Source organism: Triturus cristatus, chromosome 5_1 (genome assembly GCF_964204655.1).
Source record: "Triturus cristatus chromosome 5_1, aTriCri1.1, whole genome shotgun sequence".
Taxonomy (NCBI): domain Eukaryota; kingdom Metazoa; phylum Chordata; class Amphibia; order Caudata; family Salamandridae; genus Triturus; species Triturus cristatus.
The window spans coordinates 52,955,922-52,980,250 of record NC_140587.1 but is presented as its reverse complement, the minus strand read 5'-3'; the positions used below and the strand labels follow the sequence as shown (position 1 = coordinate 52,980,250).

Below are 24,329 nucleotides of genomic sequence, written 5' to 3'. Positions count from 1 at the left end.
GTTCACAGTGTGGATTGTAGGACACAGCTATGTCTTCTGGAGTGAAAAGTATGCAGAGAAAACAGGTATGGTGAGAGACCTTGCTTTGCCAAATGTAGACATTAAATGGGTTGGTCAGAGAGGGTTAAAGTGGCACCAATTGATGCCATTGGTGAAATCCTTCATGCAAATCCAACACCCTGACCTCATAATAGTGCACTGTGGTGGCAATGACCTAGGCACTTTGACTGGGGTAGGTCTGGAAATGCTTATGAAGGACACCTTTGCACAACTGTTTTCACTTTTCCCTAAAACTGCCTTTGTGTATTCTAACATATGCCAAAGGCAAAAATGGAACTGGTCCAATCATTTTTGTCCGCAGATTGACAAAGCAAGAAAGCACGTCAACAAATCTGTTTCTGCTTTCCTCCGAGACTATGGTATGGGTTCCATTTACCACAACAACTTGCGTTACGACATGCAAGACATTTATAGAGGAGATGGTGTACACTTCAATGATGAAGGGAACAGAGTCTTCCTCTTGATCCTTAGACTCTGCATCGGTACTTACTTGTAGGTACCACTAAAAAATAACTTCATAAACACAACGGCTCTTTTTAGAGCCCCCTAATATCTAAACACTTAAATCTGATTTTTTTTCTTTTTTTTTATTTTTTTTTCTACCGTACGCGTACGGTAAGCTTACGGTAAGCTTACCGTACGCGTACCCCACGATTTTTTTTAAAAATTAATAAATGTTTTCTTTGTACTTTTCTGTCCTTCTTTGACCCCCTTTCAAATGTAAGGGGGTCTGTAACTCTCTCTTCCTTGCCCCCTTTTCAAGATATCACGCTTTTTTTTTGGAGTGAAACACACAAAATGGCGGCCGCCGCTTCCTGGTTTCGACCGATTCGAATGTTTACTAAGATCTAACAGCCAATCAGAATCACGCTCGCGCACGTCACCGTACGCGTACGGTAAGCTTACCGTAAGCGCACCGTAAGCTGGCTCAGATATATATATTTATTTAAATGCTATTTTCTCAGGAACTACTGAACAGATTTACACCAGACCTACAAAAGGCACTTCCTTGACCGGAGGACTACCTCTCTGCCAAATTTCAAGTAACTCTGTTCAGCCGTTCAGGCTGTAGCTGTGTCTAAAGTTCCTATGGAAAAATGCATGGGAAAAACGCGTTTTGGGACCCCCCTTTTTTCTCAGCCCCCGCTTGACGAATCCCCCCGAGACTTTCAGGGTAGGAGCGGAGTGTAGCGCCCCACCTATTTTGAAAATTTCGCGAGGATTCGTCGACCGGCGCTAAAGTTATTCCAAATAGAATGTTGCGGATTTTCTATGGTAAGAGGGTCCTAACTATAACTACCTACTGGCGACCGCCAGTAGGTAATATATATATATGGGTCAGGGGTGTGGAATTTTCAAAATAATCTACTTGTCCAAGGGTCAAAATGCCACAAGTAACGGACAGTCGTCACAAACAATATCCACCTGCCGTAAACCGTAGGATCATACAATGACCAGAAGTATCCTGGACTATGATTAAATATAACCTGCATTTGCAGAGCTATTTGAGATTTCGTTATTGTCATGCTTACAGGGGGTTCTAATACAGTACAGTGATCTGGTGGAGTTATGTTGGGCCAAGTATTTTAATATCGGGTAACTTAAGACACAGTAGAGATGCGTTAGCAGAGCTGGGTTTGTATTTTAACAGTGGTGCTGTGCACTGGGATGAATTACATGGATCTTGTGTGAGGCTCCATGGTTGTTTTTAGTATGAATGTCGGGTCTAGATTGAGGCACATTTGCAGAGCGGCGCACATACCAATGCTGAAGATGCTGAGAGTATACAAATCCGCATGGAAATTAGTATTTCCAACTAAGATGAACTCTACACTGCTGTAGAAGCTGGAGTACAGGTGGAGAGAGACCTCGATAGAGCTGTGCTGTACCATAGAAGTATCCGATTAGGCCCGGTTGCGCGGTGGGTATCTAGTAAGAGTCGTGCAAGGTCCATCATTTATCACATAAGGCAGAACTCAAGTGCATTGGCAGAGCTATTCATAGAGGCCACCTGTTTCACACAAGCACCGAGTGATCTAGTTGTGTTCTGACTCACAGTGCCTAGCCTCGATTCCTCGCTTTAGGCGGACAAGGATTGGAGGGAGCTCTATATCCTTCAAAGCGGCTGAAGCATGGAATTCTCTGCCCCTGGAACTTCGCAGCATTAGCGACCCTTCCATGTTTAAGAAAAGACTAAAAACCCTGCTGTTCGCCTAAGGACACTCTTCCTCAACCCCATTCTGTTTCTTTCTAACTGGTTCTCGCGCCGGGACACTCATAAGTAGCTGTGCGCCCTATAAATTTCTCTAACATAACATAACATTTGACAGAGCTCTGCATATGTGTATAAACTAGCACATACCAATTGAACACACCACCAGATTGTTGTACTGCTGCCAAGTGAAATCAGCATTTTCTCTTCTTCTTCTTAAATGGTTCCCTTCTTATCTTCCTCACCACCTCCCCATTTCACTTGTTTCTAATATCCTAGCCAGAGTTATGTTAAGACTTGACTACTGGACGGGGATACGTTATTCTGATGAATAAAGCAGTTTTACTGATTATTTCTAGTCAAAGAGGTCTGAACAAACATTGAGAATGCCTAGAGGTAGCAAGTCAGGTCTCAGCTTGAGGGAGAAGTTGCAAACGGGTAGCAATGAGTTCCTGCTCCACCATGTAGTTCTTTGCTCGCTGCTCTGCCCTTAGGAACTAACTTGGGATCCCCTCTAAACATTTGTTATTTAGGGCACACAAGCAGCACTTATTGCAGTGCTACACATCGCTGTAGGATTCACTGCTCTTTATTTTGAGGTTGACAGGCTGAGTGGGGCCCAGTAGCAGCTCTTGGTCCCTGCTCCAGCTGATGGGGGGGAGGGGGGGGGGGGAGGTTCACCACACCACTGAGATGCAGATAAGAAGGTGAGGAAAAACAGCTTCAACCTTTTAAAATGGAACAAGAGCCATTGCGCTGCCTCCCTTCGCAGGGTCAAGTTTTGCCTTTTCTGCTGCTGTGTGCAGATATTGTGGAGATACCCGTTGGGGCGGGCAGGCTTGCAGAAATGTCCCTCGTGTTACCCCTCTGCGGGTGTTTCACTTTGGGGCACAATAAAGGAGGGAGAAATAATGTCTTGCTTCTCAAGGAAGGTATCCACCCAAGAAAACTCCAACATGAAATACAAAGGGTGCTCCAAGCAGATGGCATGTGCCCACAGCCACTTGCACTGTAGGAAGTGCACATGCACTTTAAATTGGTGTTTGGCCCTTAAATGAAAGATGCAGGACATACTTTTTCTTCGCTCTAAGATCAATGTAAGTTTTAATATGGACTGAATACGCTTGCATACGACCCTGAGTGCGTTTCTAATAAAAGAATGGCATTTGTTTTGCAGATTTATATAGGGCTAAATCGACCTGAAGGTATTGGAGCACTCTACTTGAGCGCCAGTTACCTTACACAAGGACACATTTATTTATTTCTAAAGTAGCACTAATAAATTGGCAGCTGCACAAGGCATCAAATGATATCGGTTATGCAGGCAGGACATTCAAGTTGTAGAGTCCAAAAATGTGACTTCTAATCCCGGCTCACGTCCCCGCTTTACCAACGTGGTGAAATCGTGGACAAAAAGCTTTATACTTTCAGCATCCTTATCGGATTATATTATTAGCACTTTGAGGCGGCTACTGTGTTTTATGGAAAACTTTCTCTTTTCAAAACAAATGTATTTTTCACCCGCATGACTGAAGTCCTGGCGTTTTGGGTCTGGCACTGATATGCGCCGTGCCCAAGCCTCTGTTCCAGTCGGACAGGACCCTACATCGAAGGCAAATTACCATAGGCCCGCAATGGACTTTGGAGTCCACCGCTTATCTATTATCAAGTGTCGTTTACATTAGCAAGCCTGGCAGCACAAGAAAGATAAACTGCAGCAATGACGCTGAGGTGCCGCAGCAGCTTAATAAAATGCGCACAATGGCCGAAATTAAGCCTGAAAAATAGGCACTGACAAATTGGGCATTTTCTCACACAAACTGGAAAGATATCGCCCATTTGTGAAGAAAATTGCCCAATCTGGCAATTCTGTGTCACCCGGCTGGTGTGAAAGGAAGTTTTAATCCGCTCTGCACACCCATTGAAACGTGCGCAGCCGGCATGATTTACAGCACTGCTCCCACAGCAGTCATGAGAGCCCGCGCTTTTTGCAGCCAACAGGACGCCCCATTAGACACGGTCCTTCACAGCAGTCTAACCTAATTTCAGAGCAATATGCAAGCAAAATGGAGCCCTTTTGAACACTCTAGCAGTTCTATGGCAGGCACTGTGGCAGTGCTTATTTTACTTGAATGTGTTGCCTTGCCACGGCCACGAGCTACTACTGCTTGCTGAGACTGAGTGACGTTTCATTCCCCCAGCCAATCGCTGGCTAGAGCCCAGTCATGGGCTGCTAGCCAATCCGAGGCCTCCAAAGGTTCACGGCAAGCTTTTCTGATTGGCTGTGAGCCCTAGAGAGCCCACAGCCTCTTTTATTTACATTATTTGATGTCTACTTGTCCGTTGGGCAAAATAGACATTAAATCTTCTTGCCCATCGATAAAAACTACGTGGTTTGGGCGCCGGGCGATATGATTTCCCTACCCCTGGTGTGTGTTCTACTGGCAGCTGTTATGGTTGGGTCAGAGTTTCCATAGGAAGGCATTTCTTGTTTTGGTAAAAATGTTGGCGCCGTTCAACAAATCGGCCTGAACTTTGAAACTTTCCAAACAAAAGAAGGTGATACTTTGGTTCCTTCATGGAAAGTTTTCTGTCGATCTGTCAAGTGGGGACAAATATAAAGTGATGGGAGGTCCAGAAGTGTAAGTTAACAGTTTTGCTCTCCAATGCTGAATGGAATTGCACCACAAATTACTCTAGGATTGTGCTTTTGTTGCTGTGATGAAAGTCCGTTCAGTAGTTTTTTAGAATTTACAGTTCAAAGAGAGGCTTAGGTTGATCACGAAGAGGGTAAATTCTAGGGGTGGGTGATTAATTCCGCTCCGCCAGAGTAGTTTGCTGCGTTTTGGCTATTTCATGGTTTCAGCACAACTCCGCCAACTGCCACATGGTGAAGTTATTTCTCGTGTGCGGCTCACCAGCGTTAAGTTGGCGAGCAAGAATTGGAGTCCCCTAGCGCATTTTTGGGTACTTGGACGGCACCTGGTGAGATTTTCTCAATGCGGGCAGTCTTGACCATTTGCAGTGTGAAACCTACAGCTTGAGTAGAAAATCTACTCGAGTACAAAATCTACTCGAGTGGCAGCAAAGAAGCAGCACTGCGTGGTGCTGTTCGTGCTGATTTTGCAGTGCCAAACAAGCTCCCAATGCTAAAAATCAGCTCAACGTGCCAATTCTGCCCGCACGCGGAACTCTGTGGAATCTCACTGAGTTTTTATGTAACTGCACGGAATCCCGTGGAGTAAAACTCTGAGGTCCGCCCACCCCTAGTAAATTTAAGATGGTTATATTTGAAGGGATTCAAAGGGTGAAATGATCTGCTTTGTGAGTGTTGTTATAGGACAAGTGGAGTGTTCCAGAGTCCTGGAAATAAATTCAGAGTCCACATAAGTAGACGGGATGAGCCCATCCTGATCCTTGGGCCCATGTGAGGGGCTCCCTAAAGGGATACTCTTTGTAATCAAAATACAGTATATGTTTTGCAGATCTTTTGAGGCTCCCAGCGAGGCCTCACTGGCTAAGTAACGCAAAACCAGATATGGTCTGCACCACTTGCAAGCTTCCCCCCCACCTTGTACACTAATGCTAAAGCAAGCTTCATGGACTGAAGGGCCCAGCTGCACATGGGCAAAGTGGTTACTGCAAAGATGCAGCCCACCAGATATATCCACACCAGGGCAAGGATCCTGGATGGGAGGGATCCTGGCACCGCAAAGGCAGCTGCAGCTAAGTTCCTATGCACATGGTATACCCACAAGAGGGCAAGCTTCCCCTAATCAAGGGACCCTGCTGTGCATGGACAAAGGAGATTACCGTTCGCCCGGCACAGGAAGAGGCCGGCACTTCCGGTATAATCCTCCAATCAGCGGTGGGCACAGATAGTTAAAGCCAGATGCCCAGCGCAGCGGACGCGCTGAAAGTTGAAGGGTGAGAGCGAGAGTGCTTGTTTTCACGTCAGGGGAGCGCCTGGTAAAGGGCTCCGCCATTCTACGTATATAATACTGTTTGTATGGAGCGCCTGGTAAAGGGCTCCTAATTACGCTGTTTCATATTTGCTCACTGTTTTTACCACTGTATACTTTTAAAATTGCACCAATACCTTGATTAATACACTTGCGCCGCATTATCACCGCCGATTGTAGCACACGATCCCTGGTCCACCACCGAATTTTCGGATTGAGTGGAGGGATTCCCCGTGCAACAGGAAGGGGCCGGCACTTCCGGTATAATCCTCCAATCAGCGGCGGGCACAGATAGTTAAAGCCAGATGCCCAGCGCAATGCGCAGCGGGCGCGCCGCCGGCGCGCCAAAGGCAAGCCCGTCTGCGCCCGTCTGCGCCCGTCTGCGCCCGTCTGCGCCCGTCTGCGCCCGTCCGCGACGGGCCGCGACGGGCCGGGACCAGGGGCCATATCCCCTGCACCAATGCGCAGCCCCATCCTAGGAAAAACGAGCCGCCGTACTCATTACTCTAGTGATGAACTCAGGAGCCTCAATATTTTAAAGACAAGTAATCCAGCTCTATGCGCACGAATGGGACCATCAAACACCACAGGCCCTTTCTGTTGCATTAACTGTAGATGGGAGAGTGTTAGCTGGCTTGACCCCACTCCGATAAGCACCCCAAATCTTGCCCTCAAGTGCATCTATATTAACGCAAGATCCCTACCCAAACATGCTACGGAGATATGGGACATTTTGACTGAGCTCAAACCTGACTTAGCGTTTATAACCGAGACCTGGTTGGATAATCATAGCACCCCCGATATTGCAACAGCCCTCCCAATTGACTATAAAATACTTTATTTAAATCGAGAGAAGAAAAGAGGGGGAGGGGTAGCCCTGATATTCAAGGACTCCCTCTCCTGCAAACAAGAAGCGATCACACAGGCCAATAGTCATGAAGCTATGGCCTTCTCGGTGTCTATAAACACTAATATTCTATTTGGCGGAGTGATAATTTACAACCCCCCCAGGCAGCACGATGGATTTCTGTGCCCAGCTTCTTGCACAAGTCATGCCAGTCTGTCTCAAAAACAAAAATATCCTGTTGATAGGGGATTTCAATATACACCATGACAACGACAATAATGCCCTTACTAAACCGCTACTAGAAGATATGGAAATCCTACAGCTGACTCAGAGAATTGATCAGCCTACACACATAGCAGGACACACATTGGATCTGATGTTCTCCAATATAGGTACCATCGAGATCACTGCAATAAATCCATTGACTTGGACAGACCATTTTTTGATTGAGTTTTCTATCAACCTATTCTCTAGACACCTCAAATTATCAACTCAGGCATCAGTGAAAACAAGGAGCTGGAAAAGATTTTCGGTAGAAAAATTTCAGCAACATTTTTCACACACAAACACAATATCCACTAGCACGAATGATGAAATACAACTACTCCAGAACAACATCAGCAGTGCATTGGAACACTGTTCCGTCTCATACTCTAAACACAAAAATAGATCCACGAGATCAGAGAAATGGTATGGATCTGAATTAAAGTTAATGAAAAGAAAATGCACACTTTATGAACACAAATGGAGACTCAATAAAACTCACGAAACTAGAGCCACTTACAAAAATGAACTTTCACTTTATAATAAAGCCATTAGAAAAGCGAAGAAGGATTATTTCTCAAATAGAATAACAGAGAATAGAAATTCTTCAAAAGAACTTTTCAGAATAGTCAGGGAACTATGCAGCCCCACGAGTCTTTCAAGTGATCCCACTCCCTCGCAAGAAAATTGCAATAAAATAAACAAATATTTCTGCGAGAAAATAGACACAATCTATGCCTCTTTCTCAAATACCGATCTGAGACATACTGAACCCTATGTACCATCTTCAACCCAGGCTAACTGCCTCAGGTTCGGCCCCTTCTCAGAGGAGGAGGTGTGCAAAGTTATGCTAGAAGTAAAATCAGGCTCCTCCTCAGATCCATGTCCACACCACATATTTTCACAATTAACTTCGACAATAGGTCCTGCCGTTACAAAAGTATTGAACTCTTCTCTAAACTCCGCTGAATTTCCTAAAAATTGGAAAAACGCCATAGTCACCCCTCTACTAAAAAAAGCGGGGACTGATGTTAACAATCCGGCAAACTATCGGCCCATATCTCAGTTACCCTACCTATCTAAGGTGTTGGAAAAACTAGTCAACAGACAGTTGTCTAACTTCCTGGAAGTCAATGATCGACTGGATATATCTCAAACAGGGTTCCGGATCAACAACAGTACGGAGACAACTCTACTAGCAGTGATGGATAACATCAGAACCCAGGTAGATCAAGGGAAAACAGTCGCCCTGATATTATTAGACCTCTCGGCGGCATTCGATACTGTACCCCACAATCGGTTACTGGAAATCCTTGCAGCGAAAGGAATCCAGGAAAAAGCCTTAGGGTGGCTACAGTCTTTCCTGCAAGACAGGACACAATCGGTGCAGATGGGTGACTTTTTATCCACTCCCCAGAACATCAAGTATGGGGTCCCACAGGGGGCGTCATTAAGCCCGACTCTGTTCAATGTGTTTGTCTCCTCACTGGCCAAAATAGGACGAAAATGGGGTGTCGATATGTGTTCTTATGCAGACGACACCCAATTGATGATCACACTGGACGAGGAGGATGACCCTAAGGATAGACTACTCAATTGCCTTACGGAATTAGCCACTTGGATGCATAGTCACTGTCTTAAATTAAATGCAGACAAATCTGAAATAATGCTGTTTGGCAGACATTCACAGCTATGGGCCAACAGCTGGTGGCCTGCAACATTAGGCACCCCCCCTAACCCTACATCGATGGCTAAGAATCTAGGGGTGTCACTAGATAACACCGTAAGCATGAAAACCCACGTATCAATAATCTGTGGGAAAGGCTTTGCATTACTAAAAATGCTCAGAAGAGTCTTTCCATGGATTCCCATTGCATGTAGAAAAATCTTGGTTCAGTCCCTACTTATGAGTAGACTGGACTATGGAAACTCCCTGTTTGTAGGAATGGCTGACAATCTCTTTTCCAAACTACAGGTCGTACAAAATGCTGCAGCCAAGGCTATATGCAATAAAAGAAAATACGACTCAGCCAAGAGCTGTATGAGAGAACTACACTGGCTGCCAATGAGAAAAAGAGCTATCTTTAAGCTACTGTGCATAACGCATAGAACACTACATGATACTGGCCCCGATATTCTAAAAAACAAAGTCAAAATCTATGTCCCATCTAGGAATTTATGCTCCCAAACCACAGCAAGAGCCAGAACCACACGCGTGAAAACAACAAAGATGGGCGGGCGAGCCTTTTCCCACCTGGCGGCTACCAGTTGGAATGAGCTGCCTGTGAATCTTAGACTAACAAACAGCCACCTGGTCTTCAGGAAACAGTTGAAAACATTTCTCTTCCCTAAACCTGACTAAAATTTTTCCATCTTGTACTTCCCTTCACTTCCTTCACTACCACAATAGCGCCGTGATATCCTATCTGGGATGAATGTTTGCGCTCTATAAGTACCTATAACATAACATAACATAACATAACATAACATCCACACATAGGCAAGCTTCCCAGGCTAGAGGAGCTCCGCTCTACAGTCAAAGCTAGTTGCTGCCAAGCTACCACCCACATGGTACATCCACAGGGAGTGGAGTGGAGTGGAGTGGAGTGGAGTGGAGTGGAGTGGAGTGGAGTGGAGTGGAGTGGAGTGGAGATGTGTGTGCAAAGGCTGTTGCAGGCACGCTACTGACCACCCATCAAACCCATGGTTGGGCAAGCTTCCCAGACTGAAGGACCCAGTGTTGTAATTACCAAAGACCAGTCCACCAAGCACCCTCCCACTCCAGTACAGCAACGCCAGGGCAATCGTCATGAATTGAAGGGCTCAGTTGCACAACCACCAAGGCAACACTGCCAGGTTCCCTCCTCCACACCAATCCCTGGTACTTCAATGCCAGGGCATGCATCAAGGACTGGAGGGTCTGGCTGTGGAACCACCTTAGATAGTTACTGCCTAGCAGCAGCCCACACGGTAGAGCTCCACCCAATGAAGCAGACATCAATGACTCTGATCCTAGTCATCCCAGCACAGGCAGGACAGCCAGGGGGTTCACTGCTCCTAAAAATGTCCGTTCATCTACACAGAAAGGAACCCATTGTACCAGACCTACTGACAAAGCTTTAGGGTCAGTGCAGACACACAAACATCAGGAAATAAATCTAGCAATCTGGCATCTCAGGTCCCAGATCTGGTTACTTGAAAGTTCCTCAGAAGTGTATGCAAGTCCTCTGAGGCAGGCAAGCCGAGCACACAGCTGGGTTATTCTCCAAAATGAGAGGTTTGTCCGCTACGGGATAAGTAAGCGGGTGGAATTTCTTAATGTAACAGTGCAGGATGTTTTCTTGTACTTGCGATATCTTCAGCAAGCACTGGCAAAGCAAACCTCTCACCTTTGGTACATACTGACTTTGCCAATGCTTTTTGCTGGTGATGTTTGGTATTTAAATAGAGCCATGATGTGAAAACTGTTGACAGTCATGTCTTTTTGCAGGTGCGTGCACGCATTCTTAATCCTGTTCCCCCTACAGAATGACTCGAGCGCCATTTACTTTTTATGTTTTGATGACCAATTTACGATAGTGGGTGATATTTAAATGAGCCAATAAAAAAATGCAAATGTGTCAAAGCGCTTTTGTGGAGGGCCGGCATCAGACCTTCCCCCCCCAAAAAAAATATTCAAAAAAGAGCAATGGACGTGGCGTGCAATAGAGGAGCAGGTGGGTGAGCAGTTCTGGAAAGGTAAGTAGCACAGCAACACGGAATGGAGGAGAAGAGGCACATGAGGGAAGGTGAGAGAGAAGCATAAAGACAAGAGAGATTAAGACGAAGCACATGGGGTGGGATAGAAGAAGGCGTGGGAGACAACTGGAAAATACATGCACTCTCATTGAGAGCTTAATCAAAATGGAAAAGTGGTTCACTAAAAGTAAGCAGTTGAAGGGCATAAGTAAAAAGGTGCTCTGCTCCATGGGAGGGACTAACACGAAATGGGCATGCAAGAAATAGTGGAAACAAAGCCAAACAAATGGTAAACAATGTGCGTGCTTTAGGCCCACTGTAGGTACTTGGTAAGCTGACAGTAGTTCTTTTCCAGCTTGTAAGCTTGCAATGTCTGTGAGGCTTGACCTAAAAGGCAGGACTGGAATACACTTTTTTTCGCTTACATTTTGCTGAAGTTGCGGCGTGCATGCCCAATAGAGAGCGTATACCCTTGTTCAAGATATCGTTCATCCAAGCCTTCATGGCTATTCATGGTTATTCCTCCAAGAATGACACTGGGTCAAGCCTGGGGCCTTCATGTGGTAGGAGGTCTCCATTTGAGCCACCGCAATCTTGTGACATGCAAACGTTTGTCATGGGTGGTAGCATTGCTGGTTGCCCTTGTGTCGCAGAAAACACTCCGCATATTTGCAAGCGCTAACATTGGAGGCACTCTTTATTATAGTCCAAAAAATATACTATTGTCTTGAGGACAGATCTGAGGCTTGTGGGGCAGTGGGTTACTAGCAGCATTCCGCTCACCAGCAGGCCTCACGTGTTCTCCTGGGTTCTAGCTAGATGTTCTGGCTAGCAGCCTTTAGCCTGTGCCATTCTGCAGTTCTGCCTTTCTGAGTGCAGGAGCGTATCAGGGCCAATATTCACCAGCTACCGCAAGTCCTTCCAGAGGGAGCAGGGCTATCATCTGTTTAAGGACCCGCAGGAATCCAGTCCTGGTTTTCATGCACGGTCTTTTAGTTCCAATGTGGAGGTGTGCTATTTCTTGCTTTTCTTTTTCCCAGTCTCAAATGGCTCTTGTCGTATGAATTCTATGTCCTTTTTTCTCCTGCTTATACGCTGTTTAAAGACCTACTTTCTTTTTCGCTGCCTCGCCTTGTGGAGGTTTTGGAGAGTCTTCAGTCTTGTTTTGGTCCAGTCACCATATCATATTCTTCACTGACTTCAGAGATCTTTTTCTTCGGTCTTCCACCTCCTTAAGATTTTTGTGCCACTGACTTTTCTTCCAATTGCGACCCTTCCAGCAGACATCTATCTTTCATATGTAACGCTTATTGTGGCAAGGCACCGTGGCTTCAAGAAGGAATCGTCCTCCTCTTGGACAGTCCAGAAACTGGAATTGGAACAAACCTCTGCATCCAGTCCTTGACAGCACTTCTCTCCATTACTCATCTGCTGAGGAAAACAATCTGAAATAGATTCTTTGTTGTGGTGCATTTTGGGTTAAGGGAAGCATCAAAAGATATCTCAAAATCAAAACATTATTTGAAGAAAAACAACTTGCAATGCCCACACCTAACACTAGATGGCAGGAGAATGCTGAACTTGTGAATCTACAGCAGTACACGCTGCAAACAGTTTATAATGTAACATTCTCCTTCCACTGCAAGAAGCTTGTTTCCACTCACCTCTATGAAATATGTATGTGATCGTTCCAGTTCCTGCCTAAAAATATACGACTCCTGTTGGACCTGGCAAGGGTTTGGACATATGTCTTACACAGGGATTCCATTCTCCCTAATTAATATCCCATTTTCATACATTGGTGTTCAGTGGTGGGATCCAGATCTTGCGTATAGCAGTTGAAAAAGTTAAAATTAAAACTTGGCATTGGCATAAGGTCTTTGATTGGGTCATCTAATCAAATTATTAGTTGGGACTCCATTATTGCACCTTCTCTCTTGGGAACAGGAAGATGGATCTCTCTGCGTTGGACAGTTTCTGCACTGGAGAGCTGAGAACCCTGGCCAAGCAGAGGTCAGAAGTTGAGCAAGGAATCCAGTAAGGATGATTTCCCCAAAGTCCTCCTGGCCTGTAGGCCCGTCGGCTACAAACTACCTCAGAGGAGAGGGGGTACCCAAGACGAAGAGCAGGCAGATGATAATCTGCATCAAAGAGGCTTGATATTTGCACCTTCCAGGGCTGAGAGGACGTGCACCCATAGCATGACACTGCTCATAGCTGGCAGGTGCCAGAAAGAATACTTTTTGTCTAGTGGTCAGAGAGGATCTGCCAGGCCATTAGCCTGGTAGAAAAGGGCATTGCTCTGGAAGAAAAGAAACTTGCTTTGGAGGAGAAGAGTGCCAAGCTTGGATTAAAGTCCACATGAGATGGTGGCTGCAAGAGTGAGGTGTCCACAGAGGATATGTCGCTCCTTATATTACCAAAAAATGTTGTGCCTTGAATTGTGGTGGAGGATGACATTGATAAATAGTTTGCTTCTCATGAAAGGGCATGGAGAATGCATAGGATTGACGGACCGCATTGGGGGCATTGCTGTGAGGGTTGGTACCCACACAACGGAGGAATACACTCTGAACTCTAGATGAGGATGTAGCATAGCCCTACACCACAAGAGGGATGCAGTGGTGAACAAGTTTGTCTTACTCCTGAAGTGTGCCGTAAGATGTTTAGACACATGCACAAAGATCCACAACGGTCTTGGAATGGTGCTATGTTCGAGGCATGTGGGCTGCTGAATTCATATCTGTGCATAGATCGCCGCCTAGTGTTGGGTCCGGATGTTTGCACGTTGTTGTCCTGGAAGAGTCTTCGAAGTATCACGAGATAGGTGACTCCTCCCCTGGACCACAGTGCACATGGGCATCCTCTCCATCCTTAGATTGTTTTTTTTCGCCATTGGGTTCGGATGTGCTTATCTTAGCTCAAGTTGGGAAAATTCAGTTTAAGGCCAAAAGGCCTTTAGTTTCGTCGGTACTGTTCCCGTTCGGTATCGAATAGTTTCTTTACTACTTTAGAACCTTCTTCCAGCTTTTCGGATCCGTTTCGTCCGACCATCGAACTTCCATCGACAATGGAATCGAGGACTCCATTCAAACGGTGTCCTTTATGCCACGCAAAATACCCACACATCGACGTCCACCCGGTATGCAACAAATGTCTCTCACCGGATCACGATGAGTCGAAATGTATGGCCTGTGCCCGATTCCGATAGAAGAAGACTCTCCGTAATCGACATGCGGCGACATTAGAAGCGCAGCAATCGGCGCCTGCCCCGGCCAACATCTTCAGCACCGAAGACGAGGACGCCGAGAGCGTGGAAGAAGTAGACTCCAGCCCCGCTTCCGAACACGATTCCCGATCGGAAGGCGACGATGAGGTGCTTTTTCAAAGGGAAGAAGTCATCGACGAGGTAGGAGACTACGATGAGGCCTTTGGGGCCGAAGAAGATAACTCTAGCGAGGAGCCAGGCCCACCTGTCGATACGGAGGCCGACAAAGTGCGTCATCATAAGACTCAGGTCGAGGGATCGCCTCCGGGCCTTACCCGAGATCAATCTCAAGGTTCTTCGGCCCCGCCTTCAGGCCCGGCCTCGAACATTCCGCACGAGCCATTATTAACGAAAAAGACTGGATTCCCTTCAGCGAAACCGAAACCAATCGTCGCACCAGTTCCACTGAAACCAAAAGTGAAACTGGCTGTAATCGGCTCGAAGGCCTCGAAGCCCACCACTTCTTCGACGCCAGCAAAGGCCGTCGGCCCCGAACGCAGTAAAAGGGATTTCGGCGCCAAACTCACTGCAGCGGATATCGGTGCCGAACCGAAGAAAAAGGCCCTCGGTCCCCGCAAAGCGCCTCGGCCTCTGGCACCAAAGCAGTCGGCCCCGACCACCAAAGTCAAAGTGGCCGCCCCATCTGCGTCGACGTCGCAAACAGCGGCGCACGCAAAGTCGTCGACTCCAACGACCGTCGATACCTCTCTTCGGATCGATGACCCCATGGCTCCAAAGCAGTCGACGCCTACCTCCAAGGTGCCGACCGGTCCCAAAGAGCCTTCTGCGTTCTCCACGCAACAAGTCGCGGCATCGTTGCAATGCATCAGGGAACGGGCAGCCCTCCGATCTACGTCGGGCCCCGACACGCACAAGGCTCCGTAAACACCCTCGGCGCCGATCAACGTCACTTTTGGCTTGCCGCCGTCCACGGCGCCGAAGATGTTCGAGATCCGAACACGTGTCCGCCAGACCCAGTCCCCGTCCACTGGACACACAGATTCTGAGCCTTCACAACCACAATTCATCGACGCCAACACTGGTAAACTGATGCTCCGCAAGCGGAAAATCACGCCAGAGAGGGGATTGGACTCCTACAGAATCCCTCTCAAGCATAAATTGCCAGCGGGGTCGGAACCAGTTCTTCATGAACGCTTACAAACCTCCTATCAGCATCCCCAGTCCTTTTCTCCTACGCCTTCAGAGACAGACGCAGTAGAGGACTATATGGGAGATGATACCACCTACCCTGGGGATGTCGATCCTGATGAGCACCTGCAAGACCCAGATCAGGCATGGGATGACCCTACAGACCAAGGTACCGCGCCACATACCCATGACACGCAGCTTTACAGCACAAAGACATCTCCCACAGAGGACACTGCTGCCTTCAATGCCCTCATAGAACGGGCTGCTGCCAATCATGGAGTAGAACTCCATTCTGACACTGTCGAAGAAGACTTCTTGGTGGACACTTTCGCCTCTATCGAAAGAACTGTCAAAACTCTGCCCATGTTGAAAGGAGTTCTCAAACCTGCAAAAGACGTTTTTAAGGAAACAACCAGGGCACGGGTGCTAAACCCCAGGATTGAAAAAAAATACAAGCCTGCACCCGGAGACCCTATGTACATTAGGGGTCAGTTACCTTTGGACTCCATGGTAGTTGCTAACGCTCGCAAACGAGCCCATTCGCAGACAACAGGTGATGCTCCTCCCCCAGACAAGGAGTCCAAAGTGCTGGAGACATCAGGCAAAAGGATTGCAGCGCAAGCAGCAAACATCTGGCGCATTGCCAACACACAGGCACTCCTGGCCCGTTATGATCGTTCCCACTACGACACACTGGAATCACTACTCCAACATTTGCCAGATGAATACAAAGAGGCAGCGGAGCTCCTCATCAGAGACGGACAACTCCTTACCAATGCATCCATCAAGTACGCCCTGGATGCTGCCGACACAGCGGCAAGGGCAATCAACACAAGCGTCATGTTGAGACGACACGCGTGGTTGAGAATCTCAGGCTTCAAGCCGGAGATTCAGAACAACATCTTAAATCAACCAGTCAACCCCGATTACTTATTCGGCCCTGAAGTTGACACTACCCTCGAGAAAATTAAGAAAGACACTGACACTGCGAAATCAATGGGGGCTCTGCAGACGCAGCAGTTTCGTAGTGACTCCTTTCGTCGCCCCCAGAATAGAGGAGCAACTAGAGGCCAGGGGTCACAGCAGCAATACACTAAAGGGGGCACACAGAGTACCTACGATAAAACCAACAGAGGTGGGAATCGTGGCTCCAGCACCAAGGGCAGAGGACGTGGTTACGGCAACACCAGGTCCTCACCCAAAAACAAACGGTGACGCCCTCTCCCTTCCCCCCGACCACATAACACCTGTCGGGGGGGAGACTCCAGCGGTTTCTGTCCACGTGGAAAACCATCACCACAGACAGGTGGGTCAGGGACATTATCCAGCACGGTTACTGCCTCGAATTAACCTCCACTCCACCCAACATACCGCCAAAGCACCGTCCTATGTCCGTAGAGCACTTGGAATTATTGCAGCAGGAAGTGCTAAGTATGCTGCAAAAAGGTGCAATAGAGGTCGTGCCCACCGACCAGCAGGGGACAGGGGTGTACTCTCTGTACTTCTTATTCCCAAAAAAGGACGGGTCACTCAGACCTATACTAGACCTGAGACCCCTCAACCAATACATTCTCTCAGAGCATTTCCATATGCTCACCCTACAGCAGGTTCTCCCGCTGCTCAGCCAGGGAGACTTCCTAGCCACACTAGACCTCAAAGATGCGTATTTCCACATGCCCATACACCCATCACACAGGAAATATCTCAGGTTCACTATTCAGGAACATCACTATCAATTCAAAGTTCTCCCCTTCGGAGTGACAACAGCACCCAGGGTTTTCACCAAGTGCCTAGCTACGGTGGCTGCACATCTACGGAGACAACACATTCACGTCTACCCTTACCTGGACGACTGGCTTGTTCAGGCAAAGTCAGCCCAGCAATGTGCCAGCCACATGTCCCTCACCATTCACCTTCACAGTCTGGGATTCTCACTAAATTACCCAAAATCACATCTCCAACCCGCACACGTACGACAGTACCTGGGCGCAACAATAAACACTCTGGCAGCCACAGCTCAGCCAAATTTAGTGAGGATCAACAGCATTCAACTGCTGATCTCAAAGTTCAAACCTCAACACTCCCTTCCTGCGCGAGTGTTCATGCAGTTGATAGGCATGATGGCCTCCTGCATTTTCATAGTCCCGCACGCGAGACTACATATGCGCCCGCTTCAAGAGTGCTTGGCACGTCAATGGAATCAGGCTCACGGGCAATTAAAAGACCTAGTGTTGGTGAGCGGTCGGGCATACAACTCTCTGCATTGGTGGAATCCACAAAACCTTTGCAAGGGCCGACCGTTCCAAGAGCCTGTTCCACAAATCATACTAACAGCGGACGCCTCTCTACAGGGTTGGGGAGCTCATGTACTCTCTTTCACAGTGCAGGGACTATGGTCAACCCAACAAAAGAAGATGCACATAAACGTTCTGGAACTGATGGCAATCTTCCTAGCCATGAAGGCATTCAAAGTACACTTGTGCAACAAGGTCGTGTTGATCCAAACGGACAACATGACTGCCATGTACTACATACAAAAGCAGGGAGGAACACACTCTCCACAGTTGTCTCATCTGGCTCAGAGCATGTGGAAGTGGGCCATTCAGAGGAACATATTCCTCATGGCGGAACACCTCCCCGGCAAGGACAACCAGATGGCGGATCTGCTCAGCAGACACAGCCACCAGATGCACGAGTGGGAGCTACACCCATCAGTACTCCAACCGTACTTCCAACAGTGGGGTCATCCAGAGATAGACCTATTCGCCACAAACGAAAACGCAAAATGCCAAAGCTTTGCCGCCAGGTTCCCACATCCTCAGTCACAGGGCAATGCGATATGGATGAACTGGTCCGGCAGATTTGCGTACGCTTTTCCCCCAGCGCCATTAATACTGCTAGTGGCACGCAAACTGCAACAACACTCTCGGACACTCATCCTAGTTGCTCCCACATGGGCGCGCCAACCATGGTACACCACCTTTCTAGAACTTTCCGTGGTGCCGCATCAGAGGCTACGAATCAAACCCGCACTTTTAACGCAGAACCATGGCGAAATTCAGCACCCAGATCCGCTACAGCTGAACCTGGCAATCTGGCTCCTGAAGTCTTAGAGTTTGGCTACCTAAACCTGCCACCTGACTGTATGGATATAATCAAGGAGGCCAGGAGACCCACTACCAGAGCTTGCTATGCAGCTAAATGGAAGAGGTTTGTCATTTATTGTAACAACAATGACATTAACCCGCTGGACGCATCCATTCAAAACTTCATCTGTTACCTCTTACACCTATACCGATGCAATCTGGCATACACCTCAATACGTATCCATTTAACCGCAATAGCAGCCTATCTCCAAAACAGGCAGCACCTCTCTTTATTCAGAGTGCCTGCCATCAAAGCCTCCTTGGAGGGACTCAAACGAGTAATTCCCCCAAGACACCCACCAGCACCGGTGTGGAACCTCAATTTTGGTCCTCACCAGACTGATGGGTCCACCCTTCGAACCTCTCCATTCATGTGAGATTCAATTCCTCACCTGGAAAGTAGCTTTCCTAGTGGCAATCACTTCGTTAAGAAGAGTTAGTGAACTCCAGGCACTAACCATTCAAGAGCCATTCATACAGGTTCACGCAAACAGGGTTGTACTACGTACCAACCCCAAATTCATGCCCAAAGTGATATCGCAGTTCCACATGAATCAAACTATTGAACTGCCTGTTTTCTTTCAAAATCCACAGAATGTCGCAGAGAGAATGCTCCATACACTAGATGTAAAGAGAGCTCTCATGTACTATATAGACAGAACTAAGGTCTTTAGGAAGACAAAACAACTTTTCGTTGCCTTTTCTCCACAACACAAGGGCAACGCCATTTCCAAAGCGGGTATAGCCAGATGGATCGTTAAATGTATTCAAATTTGCTATCAAAAAGCTAAACGCACATTAACGATTCCCCCACGAGCCCACTCAATACGAAAGTTAGGGGCGTCCATGGCTTTCCTGGGAAACATTCCTTTACAGGAAATATGTAGAGCAGCCACATGGTCCACTATACATACATTTACCAAACACTACTGTGTAGATGTGCACTCAAAACAGCAGGCAGCTGTAGGACAGGCTGTTCTCAAAACTTTTTCAGACCGCTGCAGCTGGCACGGGTAGCCGCCGCTAATAGGAGGTACTGCTATGTATTCTATGCACAGATATGAATTCAGCAGCCCACATGCCTCAAACTGAATATGCTACTTACCAGTATGCATCTGTTCTTGGCATGTAGGGCTGCTGACATTCATATCGCCCACCCTCCTCCCCGGCGCCTGTAGCAGCTGCAGCTCTCAGAATTACTGTATAGCATGGTCATCACTTACTGTATCTACTCCATCACTGCCACAATGGCGAAAAACAATCTAAGGATGGAGAGGATGCCCATGCGCACTGTGGTCCAGGGGAGGAGTCACCTATCTCGTGATACTTCGAAGACTCTTCCAGGACAACAACGTGCAAACATCCGGACCCAACACTAGGTGGCGATCTATGCACAGATATGAATGTCAGCAGCCCTACATGCCAAGAACAGATGCATACTGGTAAGTAGCATATTCAATACATTTCACTGAATGCACTGGAGGACTGGGTGAAGGGCATTGAACTGACTATTTGTGATGGGTTTAGGAATTTGATTAAGAAGGAGCATATCTTGAGTAATTGTTTTTCAGAGTTACGCACGCATTTAATAAACTACAAGCTGACTCGCCCCAGAAAGAGTGGCATGCATGGTAGCCAGTCGTGGGAATGTACTGGGGTTTCCAGGAACCCTCAGGAGGGTTGACTCCAAGAAAGGAAGGTCAGACCCCCGACAGGGAACGGAGGGGTGTAACAAAGATGAAAGAGTTCTCTTCAGGGCCCCAAAAGAGGGGGATTCCCAAACCACAACTGAAAAGAAATGGGGTGGGTACAAATAGTAAATATTTGGTTTCCTGAAAAGGCCAGTTTTCTAGGATTATGGTGGAAGGTGGCCTACGGAAACCAAGGGTTGGACTCAAGCCACACTAGCCTCTGTGAGTGGGGTGGATATTGAAACCATGGCCACCTTGCCTCCCCATATGTTGAGGTACAGGCAAAGGCCTACCAGCATCATGGTCCATATTAAGGCTTTGAGGGACACAGGCGGTAGCAGAACCACAGTGTTAGAAAAGCTGGTATCCCCAGAGCAGATCATTTCTGATGTCTTTGAAAAGGTTGTAAACGCTAACTGAAATTAGATAAAATCCTGGGTGATGGTCCCCTTGGAGTGGGGGGGGGGGGGTGGGGGTGGGGGGGGGGGGATTACTGGGCCAAAGAAGATAGCTGTCAGCTCTGCTGTTCCAGTGGAGTGCCTGTCGGGCAATGGTCTAAAATCACCTGTTTTGGGCAGAGGTAGAAAGAAGGATCTATGCTGAAATGCTGGGTCTGCCTGAGTTGGGTGTTTGTGGCCACCAGCGCACAGACGGCCCATCAGGGGAGCTTTGATTCTGGCAAAATGGGCATGGTTCCTATGATCAAGCGGAAGGGAGATGATTTGGGAAATCTGCTGCACCTGTATCCCACAGCTTAGTGGGAGTCTGACCCTGCAGGAAGGAGCTGAGCCCTAAAGGGGAGAGGACGAGATCCAGGCAGACCAACCTGAACTCTTAGAGTTGCAGGGTGCAGAGGAACCCTCTTAGGATGAGTTCTTCAAGGTGCAGAGAGAGTTCCCAACTATTAACGACCTTAGTGCCAGGCTCTAGTGCAGAAGAGGATGTGAATCCCATAGGATCTACTGGGAGGAGGAAGTCTCATGTAGCGAGGTAAGGAACCCTAAACCTGGGACTGCCGCACGGCTGATAGTTCCTCTGTCTGATAGGGCATATCTGCTGGACTAAGCCCATGACATCACCTTAGCTGGGCATCTAGAGCAGATACAAACCTTAGTAAAGTAAGTAAACTGCTTTTACTGGCCTCTGATGTCTGAGAAGGTGAAAGGGTTTTTCTCCTGCACCATTTGTCAAGCCACTGGCAAAACAGGAGCACAGCCTATTGGTCCCTTGATCCCCTTACTATTGGTGGGAGTGCCATTTGAGAGATTGGTTCAACCTGGTGGGTGGTAGTGGGCCATGGCACTTGATAACCCAAGTCAGTACTTCTGAGGAGTCCCGGTTCATATCTTTACTATAGTAAGGTTCCCTAACAAGGTTTTCTATGACAGGGGGGACACACTTCATGTATGTATACTTTAACACCATGTGGGATGAGCATGATGTGATGAACAGTCTTGCCATTCCTGATCACCCGCAAACAATAGGCTTGTTGAGAGATTTATTAAGACCATTGGTTTTCAAAGAGATACTCCTATGGAATTGGGACGTCTTACTGCCATGCCTTTTTGTTTGCCTACAGGGACATACCTCTAAAAGGATTGGCTGCAGCCCCTCGAGCATATTTATGGGCACTGTCAGAGGTTCTTTGAATCTGATCAGGGAAGAGTGGGAGCAACCTCTCAAAGAGCCCAAGTACGTCATTGTGGACTGCGCAATGGGCCTGAGCTCTAGAATGGCTCACTACATGAAAAAGGCTAACGAGTGTGAAAAGCCAGTCGGGAACTCATCAAGCGGCATCGTGATTGGAAAGTGACCTTGGTAGAGTACCAACCGGGTCAAAAAGTGTGGGTGCTGGAGTAGTGGCCTACAGGGATCTTCTAGACAAGTGGACTGACCCCTAAATGGTCTTTAAGAAGGTGGGTGTGTTTACCTATTTAGTGGATCAAGGCACCCTCCCAAAAACCCTTATATGTGGATCTGTATTAGCCACCGGAAACCCCACTGTGATAGGGCAGACAGGACCATGTTAATGCTGACAGATGGAGACCAGCAAAAGGAGAGTGGGCCACTACAGGACCTCCTGTTCCAGAATGCAAAAGATGGTCCAGTGAAGGGAGTTGTGCTCTCCTCTTCACTGTCAGATCATCAGCAGCAAAGAGACTGTTACTACGTGAGTCAGTTTGCTGAACTGTTCTCACTGACACCTGGAATGACCCGGTGGTGTGTGTATGACAATGACACTGTTGACAGCGTAACTGTTAAGAACAACATTTGCAGGTTGTCAGACAAGATGAAGGCCGGTAGTGAGGGTGAGGTGGCCCACATGCTATCTCTGGGGGTGATTGAACCTTTCCGCAATCCTACGTTCATTCCAGTTTTATTGTTACCTAAAGCCACCCCCAAGGGAGGATCCCAGAACTGAAGTTTTGTGTGGACTACAGGGGTTCAACACTGTCACTAAAACTGCTGCTTGCACTACCCCCAGAGCTGATGAGCTCATCAACAGATTATGAGCTGCCAAGTACCTTTGACTTGATCCCTGAGAACTGGCAGATTGTCTGGGATTAGGGGGGGCAAAGAGAGGTCAGCATTTTCCACCCATAAGCGACTCTTTCCATTTAAGGTTGTGCCCATTGGGCTGAAGCATGTCCCTGCCTGTTGGACCTGGCCCTTTTGGCAGGTTCACCCCTAAACTTTTAGCATTTATCCTAGCCTTTTTCCCTATGTAGTGTTAGTGGTCTTAGGCCTCTAGGCACTTTAGCACTGTGTCCCAGTGTAAAGTGCGTGCGCTCTGTGTTACCTTTAGTGAGACTGGCCTGCCCTCCCATAAGAATGCATGGGGGATATGTGTGTCCATGGTAATTCCTGATGTGAGAGGAGTGCAGGGTCAAGTTTAGTATGTGCGAACTCGTAAGAATAAATGCTGCACAATGATGTGCGCTTATTTATTATAACTATAGGAGAAGTGCCACTTCTAGAAGTTGTCATTTCTGTGTGCTGTGTGTCTGCCTACCTGATGTGGAGTGCATGTCTGGCTTGTGATTGATAGGTGCTGGATGGTGTGGAGAACTCCAGGAGCCAGGGTGAGTCTGCCCAGTGGTGAATGGAGAGATCTGCATGTAGATGGGAGGGAGGAGTTGCACCTGGGACCTGAATAGGGCTGGGCCTTCCCTACACAATGCTGGCTCCACCTCCTGTGGTGCGTCTGATGTCCCTAGCCTGCCCTGTGTATAGGGAGAGGGGCTGAGCAAAACAAAGTGCTCCAGAACCAGTTGTAACTGGTTCTCCCCATGCCCTACAGTTTGTAACAAAGGAAATGTGTGTATAAGAAGGGGCTGTGACCCCATGTATGTGTTCTGCTGTGCTGGTCCTGACGCTGGGGGCTGCTGCTGCTGGGCTCCAGAAGGAACCGCCACTCGGGACTGCCTCCCTGCTGGAGGGCCCTGTGTGCTGGCCTGCCTGAGCTGAGCCTTATGCCCCCTGACATTTGCCTTTTATTTGGAAGAGCGCTTGGCTTCATTGTGGAGGAAAGCGCTCCATTTCTGACCCTGGACTTTGACTCTAGTGCCTTGGGAGCGTTTGGCATTCATTTTTGAACAGCGCTTTGCTCTCCGCAGCTGAGGAGCAGCGCTTTCAATTTTAGTTGCAGCACGGAGCTGCGATCCTGTTAAAAAGGGAATCCCCGGCGTGGCGATTCCCCCGCAATCCTCTGTATTCCAGGAAGCGGGTGCCCACCCCGCATAACTGCCGCTTTTTGGCATATTTGAGCAGAATGGTGCCCACCCCGCGTTTCTGCTGCCTTTTCCATTTGTTTTCGGCGGGTGCCCACCCCGCCGTTGTGTTCGTTGTCGCGGGTGCCCACCCCGCATTGCAGTGCTCATTGGCGGGTGCCCACCCCGCTATATAGATTTTTAATCTCTAGAGGGAGAAGCGCCCGCAATCCGCGGCCCACCTGGTTGTGGGCGGGGCCACGCTGACGGAAGCGGAAGGGC

The 24,329-nt window shown here is 47.9% G+C and overlaps 1 protein-coding gene across 1 annotated transcript in view; it reads left to right on the top strand.

Moving 5' to 3' along the window:
• Positions 1–24,329, top strand: part of LOC146830150 (C-type lectin domain family 2 member D-like) — a 154,433-nt gene that overhangs the window by 59,589 nt on the left and 70,515 nt on the right. The window lies entirely within an intron of this gene.